The 14,268-nt window shown below is 46.3% G+C and overlaps 1 long non-coding RNA gene across 1 annotated transcript in view; it reads left to right on the top strand.

The window, feature by feature from the left end:
• LOC139047807 (uncharacterized) overlaps window positions 1-14,268 on the top strand; it is a 55,581-nt gene that overhangs the window by 12,710 nt on the left and 28,603 nt on the right. The window contains exon 2 of the long non-coding RNA XR_011507391.1: window positions 2,652-2,723. This is a non-coding gene — a long non-coding RNA (uncharacterized lncRNA). The remainder of the gene's footprint in view (window positions 1-2,651; window positions 2,724-14,268) is intronic.

Below are 14,268 nucleotides of genomic sequence, written 5' to 3'. Positions count from 1 at the left end.
GCTCTGGTTCTATTTTGTTCACCTAACCATTTTTCGCCACAATTCGCTTCTCCTTCACTGCCTGTAGATGAATTTGTTATTACTTCTTTGTTGGTGACTTCACCTCTTGTCTGTTGTTCTGCATGCCTAAATGGGCTCCCTACCCAGCGGCTTACGCCCATTCTAGAGGATTGGTCAAGAATGTTCACACATGCTGTGAACATGTCCAGTTCAAGTGTTCAGCGTCCAGTCAGGTACTCTATTCGTACCCGCCGCGGTTGCTCAGTGGCTATGGTGTTAGGCTGCTGAGCACGAGGTCGCGGGATCGAATCCCGGCCACGGCGGCCGTTTTTCGATGGGGGCGAAATGCTAAAACACCCGTGTACTTAGATTTAGGTGCACGTTAAAGAACCCCAGGGGGTCAACATTTCCGGGGTCCTCCACTACGGCGTGCCCCATAATCAGAAAGTAATTTTGGCACGTAAAACCCCATAATTATATATATAAGTACTCTAATCGGGCACATACCAGTGGGACATACCCACGGACTCAAGTAGTTGTATACTCAGCAAAACAGCAGACTGCGCTCACAAAGTGGAAGTAAGAGGCAAAGAAACCTTCGCCTTAAAACAACCAGCGCATGTTCATGGAAAGGCAGTGCCGAACTGCCAATGGCGATGCGCGTAGGGACACGCGAAAAAATACAGGTTGACGCTGCCTTGCTGTGAGCATGCGCAGGTACTTTTAAAGGGAAGGTTTCTTTGTCTCATTCCCGGTGTTTGGCATTCGTCGCCGTCTCCTCGGCGCATATATGTCTATAATGCAATAAAATATATCAATGTGCAATGAATATATTTGTATTAAAAGAAACGCAATAAGCACAGGAATTCGAAAGAGTAAATGAGATCCAGAAGAAGCTCAAATTCTGCGGAGGCAAATAAACATAGAAGGCATGTTCAAGATGCATTATGATCTGAAGAGCCTTGAAAAGCTGAATGCTTATACGATGTTGCCATGTGGTTTGAAATGGATACGACAGGCGCACAGGTGGGATGAGATGCTGTGTGGACATGTATCTTTTTGCGACGGATTGCCTCTTCGACTTTTCTATACTCGCTGTGTCTTGACTGCTCGTGTAAGGCAGGACTTGCTTGACCCTGACAAAGGTGGAGAGACAATCTCAGAAGCATCGGCCTCGTTTCAGCCTGCAGTTCACATTTGACGACCTCATTCCATCTCATCCGGGTACCGTGAGGATGTGGTGTTTTCAAGGCACATCAGCTCAACTTTCAGCGGTTGCCACTGACCTCGCCAATGAAAGCTTTTGTGAAGCGCTTACGTAAATGCTCGAAAAAGCTAAATCGGACGCGTACGATTGTCTTTATTGTCGTCTACGCAGCGTGTAATCCGATGCAATGTTTTTCCAGCACCCTCCAGCACCATACCCGGTCACAACATTAATGTGATGGCATCATTACGTTTATGCGCTATAGACTGTTCACAATGTATGCGAAAAAATGCAAACAGGAGTTCATGCGAATGCGCAATGCGAGTCGTCGCGCCGCAATATTATGCCCCGAAGGCGAAGTTCAAGTGTGTTGAGGGAAGAACGATGAGGAGAGATGTATATCGATGGCTAGCGCAACTCGAAATGCGGGGCTAAAGGTTTGATGGCGTATTCATTTTATTCCTGTCTCTATGGCCTAATAGGAACTGGTGAGCATGCACGTGCTCTTGCACGAACAGGATCTCGCGCGCATGCGCTATGTAACCTGAGGCACACGCCAGCTTCGGCAGAACAGCAGGAGCCGCCACGGTCGGATAAGTCGGAGAGGTGACGTTACGAAAGCTTGGCTTCGGGAAGTCGTGGTATGAGAAGACAATGCTTTCGGGCTACACTGCACCAACGCGCATTATCCTGGCCGCGAACAGTCGACTGCGAAAGTTTCCTTGCAAATAGGAAAGCTTCGCTTCGTTAACGCGAAGTAAGCGATGAAATAAGAACAAACAACGAGAAAACTAGTGATGAATGAGGGTGTTCAGGCCTGAAGGCGAGAGGCTCGCGCGTGAAGGTGTGTCAACAATCCTTCTTATTCTGCCCCTCGCGCTGCACAACTCGCTTGGTTCGGGACGGTCACGTGAGCTAGTTTTTTTCTGGTGCCTCCTTCTTGCTACTAAAGCGGGCTTTTTTTGTTTTTTGCATCGAGGGAGGTGTGTGTGTGTGTGACGACGGCTTCCTGCAACATCAAGAGGCCCGCCGGCGTGATGTTTGCTCCGGGACGCCTCTCGTTCCTCTGCAACTAATTCGCTGTCATAGCTCGGAAGTCGAAGGGTGTGCCTAAGCGACGAAGAAGGAAAAAAATATAACACGAGACAGTTTTCGTGGGAGCCACGGTCGGCACGAGTCCCGAATAAGTGTGAGTGCACCATCCGGCGGGACGCTTCCGCCGTGGTCCTCCTCGGCTGTGTACCGTCCGGCCCGAGTGTGCTTGTTACGCCGTGTTTATTATTCTTGGCGAATGCACGGCGCCGCGCCTGTTTGCTCGAGGCCGGTGCACTGTGATGAGACTCATTTGCATGCTGTCGTGATTGCAGGCCGTTGAAGCGTTGCACAGAAGACGGTGATGAGGGGGAAGTCACATGTTTTATTTATGTTTTTGGCCTAACTGCAGGTTTGGTCTAGTGGAACAAAAGCAACGTTTGGTGCCGTCCTCAGGCTCGTGTGACTGCACCCTGAAACACCGGTAAGCCTTCACTATAAGAATGAACATTTTATCATTTTATTGGTGGCCCGTTGTGTTTTACCTAATGTAATGGCAATGTCCGGGAAAAGAGGGGCAGGGGGGGGAGGGGATTATGGATTTTGACAATACTTTTCGCAAGGCGAAAAGCCGGTACCAATCGGAGTTAAATGTACAAGAGTGTGTCACAGGTGGAAAAGCGGCGTCTAGTGCCGTGTTGGTGCCTTTGTAGCGCGGACTGCAAAGGTGCCGTTCATTTCGTACTAGGAATATTAGAGGAAAATCTGGCACTTGAGCCTGCGTCCGCCGCATTCATGGATATTCATTCAGCATATAAATGGTTACTTCACGGAGTTGTCTCAACTTGGTTCAGCTGGCTTCGAACGCCCTGGTGAATTCTCCTGTTAACCTCCCTGAACCTTCAATTTTATACTTTCTTATTATACTTTTCCTGTTCCTTATATTTGTTTATTTTCTACATAGAAATTCACGGCCAACGTGCCAGATTCCCATCAGAACTTTCAAGGGAGTTCCGTAGGGTGAGATAAATCTGGTGACTTAGTGCTGCATAATCTTACTTTGAGGAAAATGTGGCTCTGCCTATGCACTACAATACTACGAAGGAGGACGTGCATTACTCCATTTGTCCGTAGTTGAGCTGCACTGCATGCGATAGCGGATAAATACTATGGAAATAAGCTCGATTTCCGTTCGTCGCTCACGGCATTGAGCAAAAGCATAGTGCTCTTGAATGGGAGGTCCTCGGTTGTTTCATTGTTGGTTCATTGTTGGTTTATTGTTGGTTCAGCTTCATTGTTGGTTGGCTTTGCATGATTGTGTGTGACAGAAAACGAGTCCCTCAGTTCCTTTTCTTCTTGTTCTGCAAAAGTGGCTAGTCTAACAAAGAGATGCACGCCATACAAGTGAATGCGGCAATCTGGGATGTTTTACAAACAAGGCATGAGTGACAATAAGCACAATTATCAAAGAAGCGAACTGAAACAGGGGGAAACCGCTTATATGCCAAAAAAGAAAAATGAATGTGCTGCTGCGTTGGCTGCGAGTCGCTTTTCGGTCGTTCCGGCTATTCGTGACCTACCTGCACTCTCATGTAAAGAGCAGCTGCGTGGCTCATTTTGCTGTGCTCTTACTACAGCATGGCAATGTTTTCCCACCCAGCCGTCACCGTGGTGCACGCCATGTGCTAAACGCTTCCCTCTAACTCATTCGCTGCCATCCCTAAACAGGAAGGAGCTGGCTAGTCTAACAAAGAGATGCACGCCATACAACTGAATACGGCAATCTGGGATGTTTTACAAACAAGGCATGAGCGACAATAAGCACAATTATCAAAGAAGCGAACTGAAACAGGGGGAAACCGCTTATATCCCCAAAAAGAAAAATGAATGTGCTGCTGCGTTGGGTGCGAGTCGCTTTTCGGTCGTTCCGGCTATTCGTGACCTACCTGCACTCTCATGTAAAGAGCAGCTGCGTGGCTCATTTTGCTGTGCTCTTACTACAGCTTGGCAATGTTTTCCCACCCAGCCGTCACCGTGGTGCACGCCATGTGCTAAACGCTTCCCTCTAACTCATTCGCTGCCATCCCTAAACAGGAAGGAGCTGCCTTGCGCAAACAAGGAACCCCAGGAGCGGCACGGTAAATGCTTTTTACGAGGCCAAATCCCCGCGCGGTAAACGAATGCACGCGCAGGCTGTGTACACACAGCGCCCTGCGCTTCGGCGTGCGTTGCTTCCTTCTGTTTTACTTTCACTTTAATCATCGCCAGATCTGCACCAATCTGCTTCTGCGAGATTCATTTGCTTGTCGTGACTGCGGGCCGTTAGAGTGTTTATGTAGGGAAAAAAATTCGTGGCCCCGTTAGGGAAAGATTTTGTTCGTCAGAGCGCTTTGCCAAAGTGGCGCCCGCTCATCGTGATGTTATGTTCGCTGTCAGAATTTCGCATTGCTTGTTCTTACGAGCGGCTCCAGCGTAAGAAGTTAATTATAGTAGAGGCCCAAGGAAATCACGCTGCTCTCGCGCTGACTGTGGACGGTGATGAGAATAACATTCGAGTTTTGTAGCCACACATGGTGTTTCTGATGTAGGATGAGTTCCGAAATACGGTATGACACAGCATGAGGAAAGTCGATTGACGAAGTTAGAATGACGACGATGGAATGACCGCGACGGCAGCACAACCACGGTATCTCATCGACTGCGTGATGGCGACTGTATGAAGACTACACAACGACGACGATGATGTGTTAACGGGACGAGGACAATGGGATGACGAGGAGTGCATGGTGGCAATGGCGTGACGAAGGCTGGTATCACGCGAGGCCTGTGTGAAGGCGATGGCGTGAAGACGAGAGCGTAACGAGATTGGATCATCGTGACTTCAACTTCAACGTACCAATGTCCACGACACATCACGACGACGGTGTGGTAACGAACGCATGGTGACTGTATGAGAACAATGACGTGACGACAGTGTAAGGAGAGTCGGATGGTAAAGCTGGAATGGTGACAATTCAATGACGGCGATAGCATCACGACCACGAACACATTCCCAGTGCCCCATGCTATTAGGCAACTTCAGTCACTGGGTCGGCTTAGAAGGCGCGACGACAACGGCATGACCAGAGTCAAATCAGGAAGCCGGATGGACTACGGTGGAATGATCACGACGGCATCATAGCCAAAACATATACCTGTTGGCGCACACTGGCAAACTTCGAGCCAGTGTGTCGGAGTAAGAGGCTCGATAGATAGACAGCTGCATAGGAAGAAACGAGAAAGATAAAGAGGAGGAGAGAGGATTGAGCTCAGGCCATTCTTCAAAGGCGCGCTGCACACGCAAACTAGCTGAAACGCTGACCGCCTCCTCACAGACGGTCACTCAGCTCGGTAAACTTCACAACGCGTACGATGCCACTCTTACGGCTTTTGGCTGCTTCGATGTGCGAAACCATGTCACCCAAGATCTTGCTCCTATTGAGTGGTCTTCCGCCGAGATGTCTAAGGGTTGATCTTCAAAGAATGGGCAGTCGCACATGAGTGGTTGTCCTCATGCGTCTTCTTGAACACCAGCGTTACACTCGGTCATTGCCTTCAAATTTGAGCAAGCGTTCGTAATTGCAACGCCCAGGCACGAGCGACAGAGTAGGGTTGCTTCGCATTGGAAAATACCATGTAACAGGTATTCTGACCTAGAGAGGTCTAGGGAGCACTGGCTACGATTGGTGAAATCAGGCGAAAGTTGTTGCTGCAGAACTTGTTTTTGGACAAGGAAATTTGATTGGCTTACTGACTGCACTGGCTGGTTGAACTGAACTGACCTGACCTGTGAACTGGACTGGCTTTTTGTTGTCTCGAGTCAACACAGGGGCAACACTTCTGTTTTACCTTGAATATCCATCTTTTTTAATAATCTCGTTTGAACACTCTGTGCCACATGTGCGTTGTGTCCCATCTAATGTCTACAACAGGAATAATCAATGCGATATTACGTAAGCGGCTTCAGCACTTGAAGCTATAGCACCAAGAAGACAAAGCAAAATAAAAAAATAAGAAATAAAATAAACAAAAGTTGAGTCGTGTTCCATGCTTTATATGAAGGCCGGTCGGAAGTTCCCGGGCCCTAATTGGAAAGGTGGAAACATTATTTATAGGCAATGTATATTCGGGACGTTCCCAGGCCAGCGGTGAGCTTGGGTGTACGTCATGGGAACGTGTCCGCGAGTTCGTCCTGTCTTATTATGTATTACGCCTTCATTCTATTGTGGCGTGTATTATATGGTCGCGTCCCAATTATGCATGCTTGCATGCACCGCTGCGACATCGCAATATTATGCCGGGAGGCAAAACGCGATGAGGGTAATGAAGTTGTAAAGGAGCAGAGTCACTTTCGTGAATTCCGAGCGCACAAATTACGTTTTTTTTGCATGTACACAGATGCTGGTAACAAGAAATCTTGGCTAAATGGCGACACCCTTTTGCACTCTTGATTAGCTAAAAAAGTTTAAAATGTCATTGAGGTGCAACATATTTAATAAGCTTACCCTGGTAAAGCGTTCTGTTAAAATTCTCAGTCTAACTCATTTGGCAGCAGCAGCAGGTTCGTATTATTGAAGAAAATCAAGGACGAGATTGTATTTCCTTAATTTCGCGCATAAAACTGAGCTCGAGTACATGTAAGTGTGTCGCCAGAGATTCAGAGTATCCACTCGTAGCAACATCATAAAAAGCCAGGAACAACAACACAGGGGAAGTTACTTGTAACACTTCAAGGGTTAGTTCTAGTAGTAACACTAAATACCCCAGAAAGTGGATGGGAAAGCGGCGCTGCGGTAGCGCAATTGGTAGAGCATCGCACGCTTAATGCTAAGACGTGATATCGTTCCCTACCTGCGGCGAGTTTTTTCATGCACTTTCCATTCCATTAATTTTTCATTTCTTGATATCAATAAGTAAGTACAAGTAATTTCCCTTGTGCTGTGCTTCGTGTTTTTGTTTCTTGGCTTCTTGTGGTATGATTATTAAAAATCGGGTCCCTCGCTTAACCCCCCTCCTTCTCGTCCACTCGTAACAAGTCGTTCTTGCGCAAGAAAAGTCGTCGAAATACGTTAAAACGAGTCTTCAGTTTCTTTTAGAACTCGGTGTAGGCCTTCATTTTCTTTCTTTTCGCGATAGACAGCTAACCAGACCAGAGTGGGCGGTTTTAACATCCTTATGGTGACGGCGAGGTGATGAGGCAACTTGTGGTCAGAGTGGTCACCTGTCAGTCGTTTTTTGCGTGTTTTCTAAGGCTTACCAAACCTTCCCCCTATGTTCGAGTGGCCGTTCGGTATTGAAAAAACTTTACCTTTTTAATGCAGCTTAACTTATTCATATGTAGTACCCATTCGTGCTGCAAAGCAAACACAATGACGTATCCTACGCACGCAGCCTAGATGATTCGAGGATTCGTTTCCACAAACCGTACTGCTTTCCATATATGGCGACGGTATTTACGTGTCAGGTTTAGTCTGCGCACGAGTTAAGGGTTCGGCGTCAGTGTCAGCATATGTGTACTAAATTAGGCCTTAACCTCTAAAGTGTAAACTCGTTTCTTATGTGGTTGCGAAGCAATGAGAACGCAGGCATTCCGGATTAGTGTCGAAATTGTATCGAACGGACGAACGCATAGATCTCTTGGCGCCATGATAGATAGTCATGATGGTGACTACTCAGGAAGAAATAGAAGTTGATGTTGAAAGTTGAAATAGAAATAGATGTGACGTGGTAAGTAGCTTTGACAAGGAGGTATTGCAGTTTCCTTAGAAGTGGGCTATTTGGCTAGATATCGTGACGTCAAGTAGGATGAATCGAAACTAGGATTATAGGTTTATGGGCAGAGGGATTCTGTGTTGTAATAAAAAGGTTTAGCAAGTTCTTATCTTATAGCACTCTGTTTTAGGCAAAGTATACTTCATTTACTGCGCCTTAATTATGTTGCTTTTAAGATCGCATAGCTCTTCGAACAATGGCTTTGGTACAAGGCAGTTCTGGCAACCCCAGGAAAAATTCTTGGCCTTGCTTAAAAAAGAAACATTCCAAATGAAGGAGAAACTTGTGCTATGACATCAGTGCTGTCAACTATAGGAAAATGTGCCCAAGGTTAGGAATTCTAACCATTGTTTAGGAAATAAAGTTGTTAAAATCTATAAAAAATTTGTGCTAGGACATTGAAACGGCTAAAATACCGACGTTAGGGCGCGTTTTAATTAGACACCTCAAACTGCCTTCGCATTAGCATATGAAGTACGACTCTATCGTACAGCCACGCAGTGAACACATTTCGCGAAGCAATCGACAGGGTGTGGGTACCCTGTGTCCTTTCATGAAGTGCGGCTCGTACGATTATGCCGCTCTTACCTATAGCAGCGCTGAAGTCTGGGCGCGCTAAATATTTATCTGTTAATGGCGAAACGTTAAACGAAACAGTGTGGACACATTTGGCCATAACCTGACACACGCACGTAACACCGAGAACGACAAGGTGGTCATGGCGCTAACAGCCGACTATTGAGGCGTATACTGAAATTTACCTGGAACCACGCATATAGAGATAAACTTTGGACAAAGCCCCAATGCTGATGCGTTTGGGAGACTTTTGCTTTGTAGGAAATATGAAGATGCGTATTTTCGTGCTTCGCTGGAAATGTCGTGGAAGTGCGTAAATGTGGCGGTGCTGGGTCGTACACAGCAGGAAAAAAATAAACATTCATATGTTTTACATTGTCTTCCTGCAGTGTCGCACTGTTTCAACACTCTTACATTCATAACGGATGTCCGGTGTCAACCATACAAGTGAATAAGGTAATGATGCAACCAGCGCAAGAAGGGACACAGAAAATAAGAAAGGCGACGAGGACAAAGACAAGTCCTTGTCTCCTTTCTTGTGTTCTGTGTTCCCTTTTGCGCCGGTTACATCATCATGGAATACACACTAATCCAGTCTCACCCGTTGCTTCGAATAAGGTTCCGCGTAGTCATGTCACGTCGCTGTAGGTGCAAAACAATTTTGGACAACCACAATGTATAAATCTGCTGTCGTCTTCTGTGAAGATGGCTTTAACTAAGAGGCTATGTAAGCACAACTTCCACTGTGACATCATTTCAGGTTGAGTCCAGCGACTTCATTGGTTGAACCCTTTAAAACGAGCATATGAATCAATATAAACTATCAAATTTGCACTCATTTGCATAGCAGACAAACATTTATCCATTAAAGAAATCCAATTTACAAACTGTACTCTACTGCAACTGAACTACATTTTGCATAAATCTAGGGAAATCTGGGTGATGTTTTTCATCTGAGTTGGGGGGAGGGTGGCAGCTCTGCAAGACACGGAAGAAAGAAAAACTCAGAGACTTCAGAAACTACTGCTGCGATGCCCCAATGGCGGATACGTGGAGCTGGTGTCGTGACAGCGTGTTTTGATTTCCGTTACTTTCGCATTCACATATCGAAGTGTGAGTTATGGCCGTACTGTGGTGGAGTGAATGCCTCTCGTCATGTAAACGGTAAGATGTGAAAGACCCCCTTCAAATTGAATATTTAGCTGTAATTGGCAAAGCAAACGTATGCTGCAATGCCATATACGAAGCAGCACCAATAAATCTCGGCCATAAGCGGACACAAACATAACGCTGAGAACGACGAGGCGGTCGGGGCGCTGCGTAGCCGTGCATGCACTCAAATTTGCCGTCCATAGGCAGAACGGATCTGCATTGTGGAGTCGCAGTGGTCACCTGTCTGGCTAAGTCTGGCATAGAGGACAGAAAAGAAAATCGGACGCGCATCTCAGTGCTTTTCTGCAAATGCCTTGCGAGCGCGCAAATGTGCTGCTGCTACATCGGTACACCACAGCTTGTAGGAAAAAAAAAGTTGTTGCACATACTTTATATTGGTTTGGAAAGCATATTTAGTGCCAGCGAACAAGGTCAGTAGGGAGAGGACACCACGATGCGCAAACTTCAGCAACTTTATTTTCAGGAGACAAGCACATATTTAACCCATGCGCAGTGACACCACATCATCCAAAATTTTTTTAACCATTCAAAAGAAAGCCGTCTCCTGAAGACAAAGTTGATGAAGTTAGGGCATTGTGGTTTCGTCTCCCTTCTATCCTGGTTCGCAGGCGCTAAATATGACTTCGAAGTCAGTTCACCAACGTGCCCAACAAATGGCAATGCTGAAACGGCAGTGCTATATTGATGCCTCGAAGGGACGCACTGTTTTCACATCGCCACATGTTATGCGATCTGGTGTGCTCCGGTGCCAGGTTCCTTACAATGCAAATACGGCTCGGTGTTAATCTGGGCATGTGGCTGACAAAATTTGTTTTGCATGTGGAGCGAGTATAAAACAAGTTGACGTCTTCTGTGAATGCATGGCTTCATGCAGGAGGCTGTGTTGTTAGTGCGAAGGATTCTGGTTAGCGCGGCTTGCATTAAAATATCTTTTCAGGTTGAATGCGGCCACTTAAATATTTAAATCTTTAAAGTGAGGTTGTATATAAATTGAAACTATACATTTTCAGCCATTTGAATAACAAAAAGTACATCTCTAAAATAATCATATTGATAAATTGAGTAAGTCTATCTTACAAAAATATAGGGAAATCTACGGAATTTGTTTATCCACTTGAGAGGAATACTGGCTTTGGAGCATGGCCGCACAGTTACATGGTTAAAACGATGCAGTTTAACTGTTTTGGTTATGCGTCCAAAATGTGGACTTCCGAGCTAGCTTTTGCGACGGAAGCATTATGCCTTTACAAGTTTTACGACGCTGCAGAGCCACACAGCAACCGCAAGTAGCGCTGTGCAACCAATTAGCCGACATCCGTTCACTTTACTAGACTGGAATGTACGGCGGTGGTTCCTTCCCGCACAAGACAGATGAGTGGGAAAAAAAATAGTGGCAGAGCAGGCGAGGCAACTCGTCTGAACTCGCGACGTCCCCGCTCGACGGAGAACATGTGTATAAAGTGCGTATGGCGTGAACAGAACGCATTTTACAGCAGGTTACAAAAAAAAAAAATCTGGACTCTCGAAAGCTTGTTTAACACAGCGCTATACATGTTCTTGCAGAACATTCCGTCGTCCCGTCGAGCTTGAGTTCAGTGCGGCTCACTCAACGCAACCGAGAGTAATCTGAGCACCCTTGTCTTGCAACAAGGATGGCTGTGGTTGCTTAGTTGGGCAATTGCGAGGGCGAGCTTGCGGTGAGGCCGGAGATCGCTTTCAACTGCCCGAATCGGGTCGGGCGGAAATGTCGCGGCAAGGCACTATTTGCCGGCGAAACCCTTTTGTCCATCTCTAAGAAAAGGATGCACAGCTCGGTTTCCAGGCTTGCACTCGGTACTTCTTTCCTGCTTCTCGTGGGCTCGTCGCCTGCAAAAATACGTAAATTATAACTGCAGTTTCACGCTTGCACTGAGACGTCTCTCCGAGACACGACCCACTCGCTGGACGTTGATGCTCGAAAGTTCACAGACTTGCGAGTACGGGGTTTGAGACCGCGCGATGCAAATTAATGCCACGCGCGTCTAGAACTTTGCACTAGAATGAGATGAGCGTACTGACCGGAACAGAGACTTTGATGTTGAAAGTGGCGCTTGCCTTTCTTCAGAAAGCTGCAGAGCTCGATGTCCGGGTACAAGCTTGCTGAGCTGCTGCTCAAATGGAAAGCCTGATCTGAGCGCATAGTGGTCTTTGATCTGGCTGCACGTGTTTGCCGGCCGATCACGCCAAATGTACCGAGAAACAAACTATAGATGAAGACCTCGCACTTATTGGAACGTCAAGCCGATAGAGTGTTGCTTGCAAAAAATTTGACCAGCCTAATGTACTTCACATTCTCTATATTTCGCGAATTAGCAAAGGGTCAATATGCCAGTATCCAGAAATTCATGTCGCATCATTATACGTCGGATGGTCATAGTACTTGTCTAGGAACATGCAACGAATGTTTTTTTTTTTGTAGGGAGGGGGTGGGGGAGTATCTGACGTGGTCGTGGTGGAGGAATGATAAAAATTCATGCGGGTCCTTGAAACCCTTGAAAACCCTCGAATTTGAAAATTGTTTTCAAGGCCCTGAAAATCCTGGAATTCTTGCAGATCCTCGAAAATCCTTTATTTCTTGAATTTCTATGTTTAATAACTTTCTAGTGATTGCATTTGAGAAAATGTCAAGCCTCCTAAATTCCCGCTGCGGTTTTGTTAAATATATGCGCAAGTTTCGTATAAAGTAAGCACGCGCCTAGCGGACACTCGTAAATGTCTGGCCACAGTTATACTGGCATGTACCCATTTCTCTAGCCCATTTCCTGTGCTACTTTCCAGTTAAGTAGAGAAATGGCCGCTAGTTTGTGTGCGGTCTGCGCGGTTTAAACGTAACATTTCGTGCGTGTTTAGCACTTACATGTGCGGTTGTATTGTCACATTTTGTGCACGTATGGCGCTTATGCGGGCGTGTGCGGTTGTGTCATCACATTTTCTGCATTTGTAGCGCTCGTGTGTATGTGTGATTGTATTGCGACAATTAGTGCACGTGCAGTGCTCCTGTGTGAGTGTACGGCGGTATCGTGTCGTTTTGTGCACGTGCAGCGTAATGTGTGCCAGTAAGCGTGCGTGCCAACAATGCCTGGACAATGCAAACTTCAGTGGTCGTGACAGAACAACTACCGACAGTAGCTTGACCGGACACGTCAAATCCGCACAAGACAAAATCGAAAGTTTACTGTAAGTGTTTTACCATCACCGCCATAGAGAGTCGGCACTAAAAAGCCCCCTGAAAAGTGCAGAGAGAGCACATGCAAGTCTCTGGGAGTAGCTGCAAGATAAGGAGCTTCCTAATGATCCCGGAATGTGAAGAAAATCAACCATAGCCGTGCCATCGCAGTTGTCTAACTCGATGGATGCATGCAAGAAGCATGAACTTGTGATGGATGCAGAAATTCTGTGTACATTGAAGGTTATAACATCGCACTATTAATGTAATTCATCATCACAGGTGAATGAATTGTTTAAGAGGATGTTTGTAGACAGTGAAGTTGCACAAGCTTTCACATGCGGAGAGCAGAAGTGCTCGTATATCATCTGCCATGGTTTGAGGCCATTCTTTTCTCTCCTCTCTGTGGCGAGAGATACAGAACAGTGCCTACTTGTGTTGTTCGACAGGTCTCTGAATGAGAATTGCCAGCAAAAGGTGATCAGAGGCACCCAGTGACCTGACTTGCATCAGGAAGTCAAACAGCCTAAGGAAGACTGCCAAGAGCAAGCACCAGGCGATCTTTGACATTGAAGTAAAAATTCAGGAGAAGCAACATGAGGCCACTTAAGGACTGAGAGTGTTTGTTTGTAGGTTGCTCTTCCTTAGCGAATGAATGTTTGCATCATGTAACACACTGAAAGTGGTCATCCGTGTAACTCTAACAGACAATGATGAGAAGTGGTCGAAAAAGGAAATATCGCTGGAGCCATAATTTTGTCTGGAGACAAGTCCCCTGGTTGAAACGTTGGCTCTAGTGACATTCCCCTTTTTCAGCGAAGTCTCATCATTTCAAGCCTCTGTCTACCCCTGAACATCTGTCATATGTGGATTTCTAACAGACAATGTGGTTCTTGAAAATACACCCACACGGCCTTAAAAGTCCTTAAATAACACTGAATTTTTATCATATACACCAGCGTGAACCCTAAAAAAGGGAGGGTGTTTAGCCAAAGGTAGCTCCTGTCGGCTAACCTGTGCAGGTTGAACAAGATGTATTTGAATGTACTACGAAATGCTTGTCAACCGGGCGCTTGTTCCTAGGATGACATAACACTGCGAACATAGCGGAAACGGAAGTAAGGATACGGATGATACGGGCGCTGTAAAGACCTGACATCGATGGAAAATACTAATACTGTACTGAAATGCGGTGAATATCAAGGACATACGCAGCAAGAGCAGAAGAGCACAGACAAGTGTAAAGCGAGCACGCAGCTTAGCG

Source organism: Dermacentor albipictus, chromosome 7, assembly GCF_038994185.2.
Source record: "Dermacentor albipictus isolate Rhodes 1998 colony chromosome 7, USDA_Dalb.pri_finalv2, whole genome shotgun sequence".
Lineage (NCBI taxonomy): Eukaryota > Metazoa > Arthropoda > Arachnida > Ixodida > Ixodidae > Dermacentor > Dermacentor albipictus.
The sequence above is the reverse complement of the archived record's forward strand: the minus strand, read 5'-3'. Positions and strand labels throughout refer to the sequence as shown.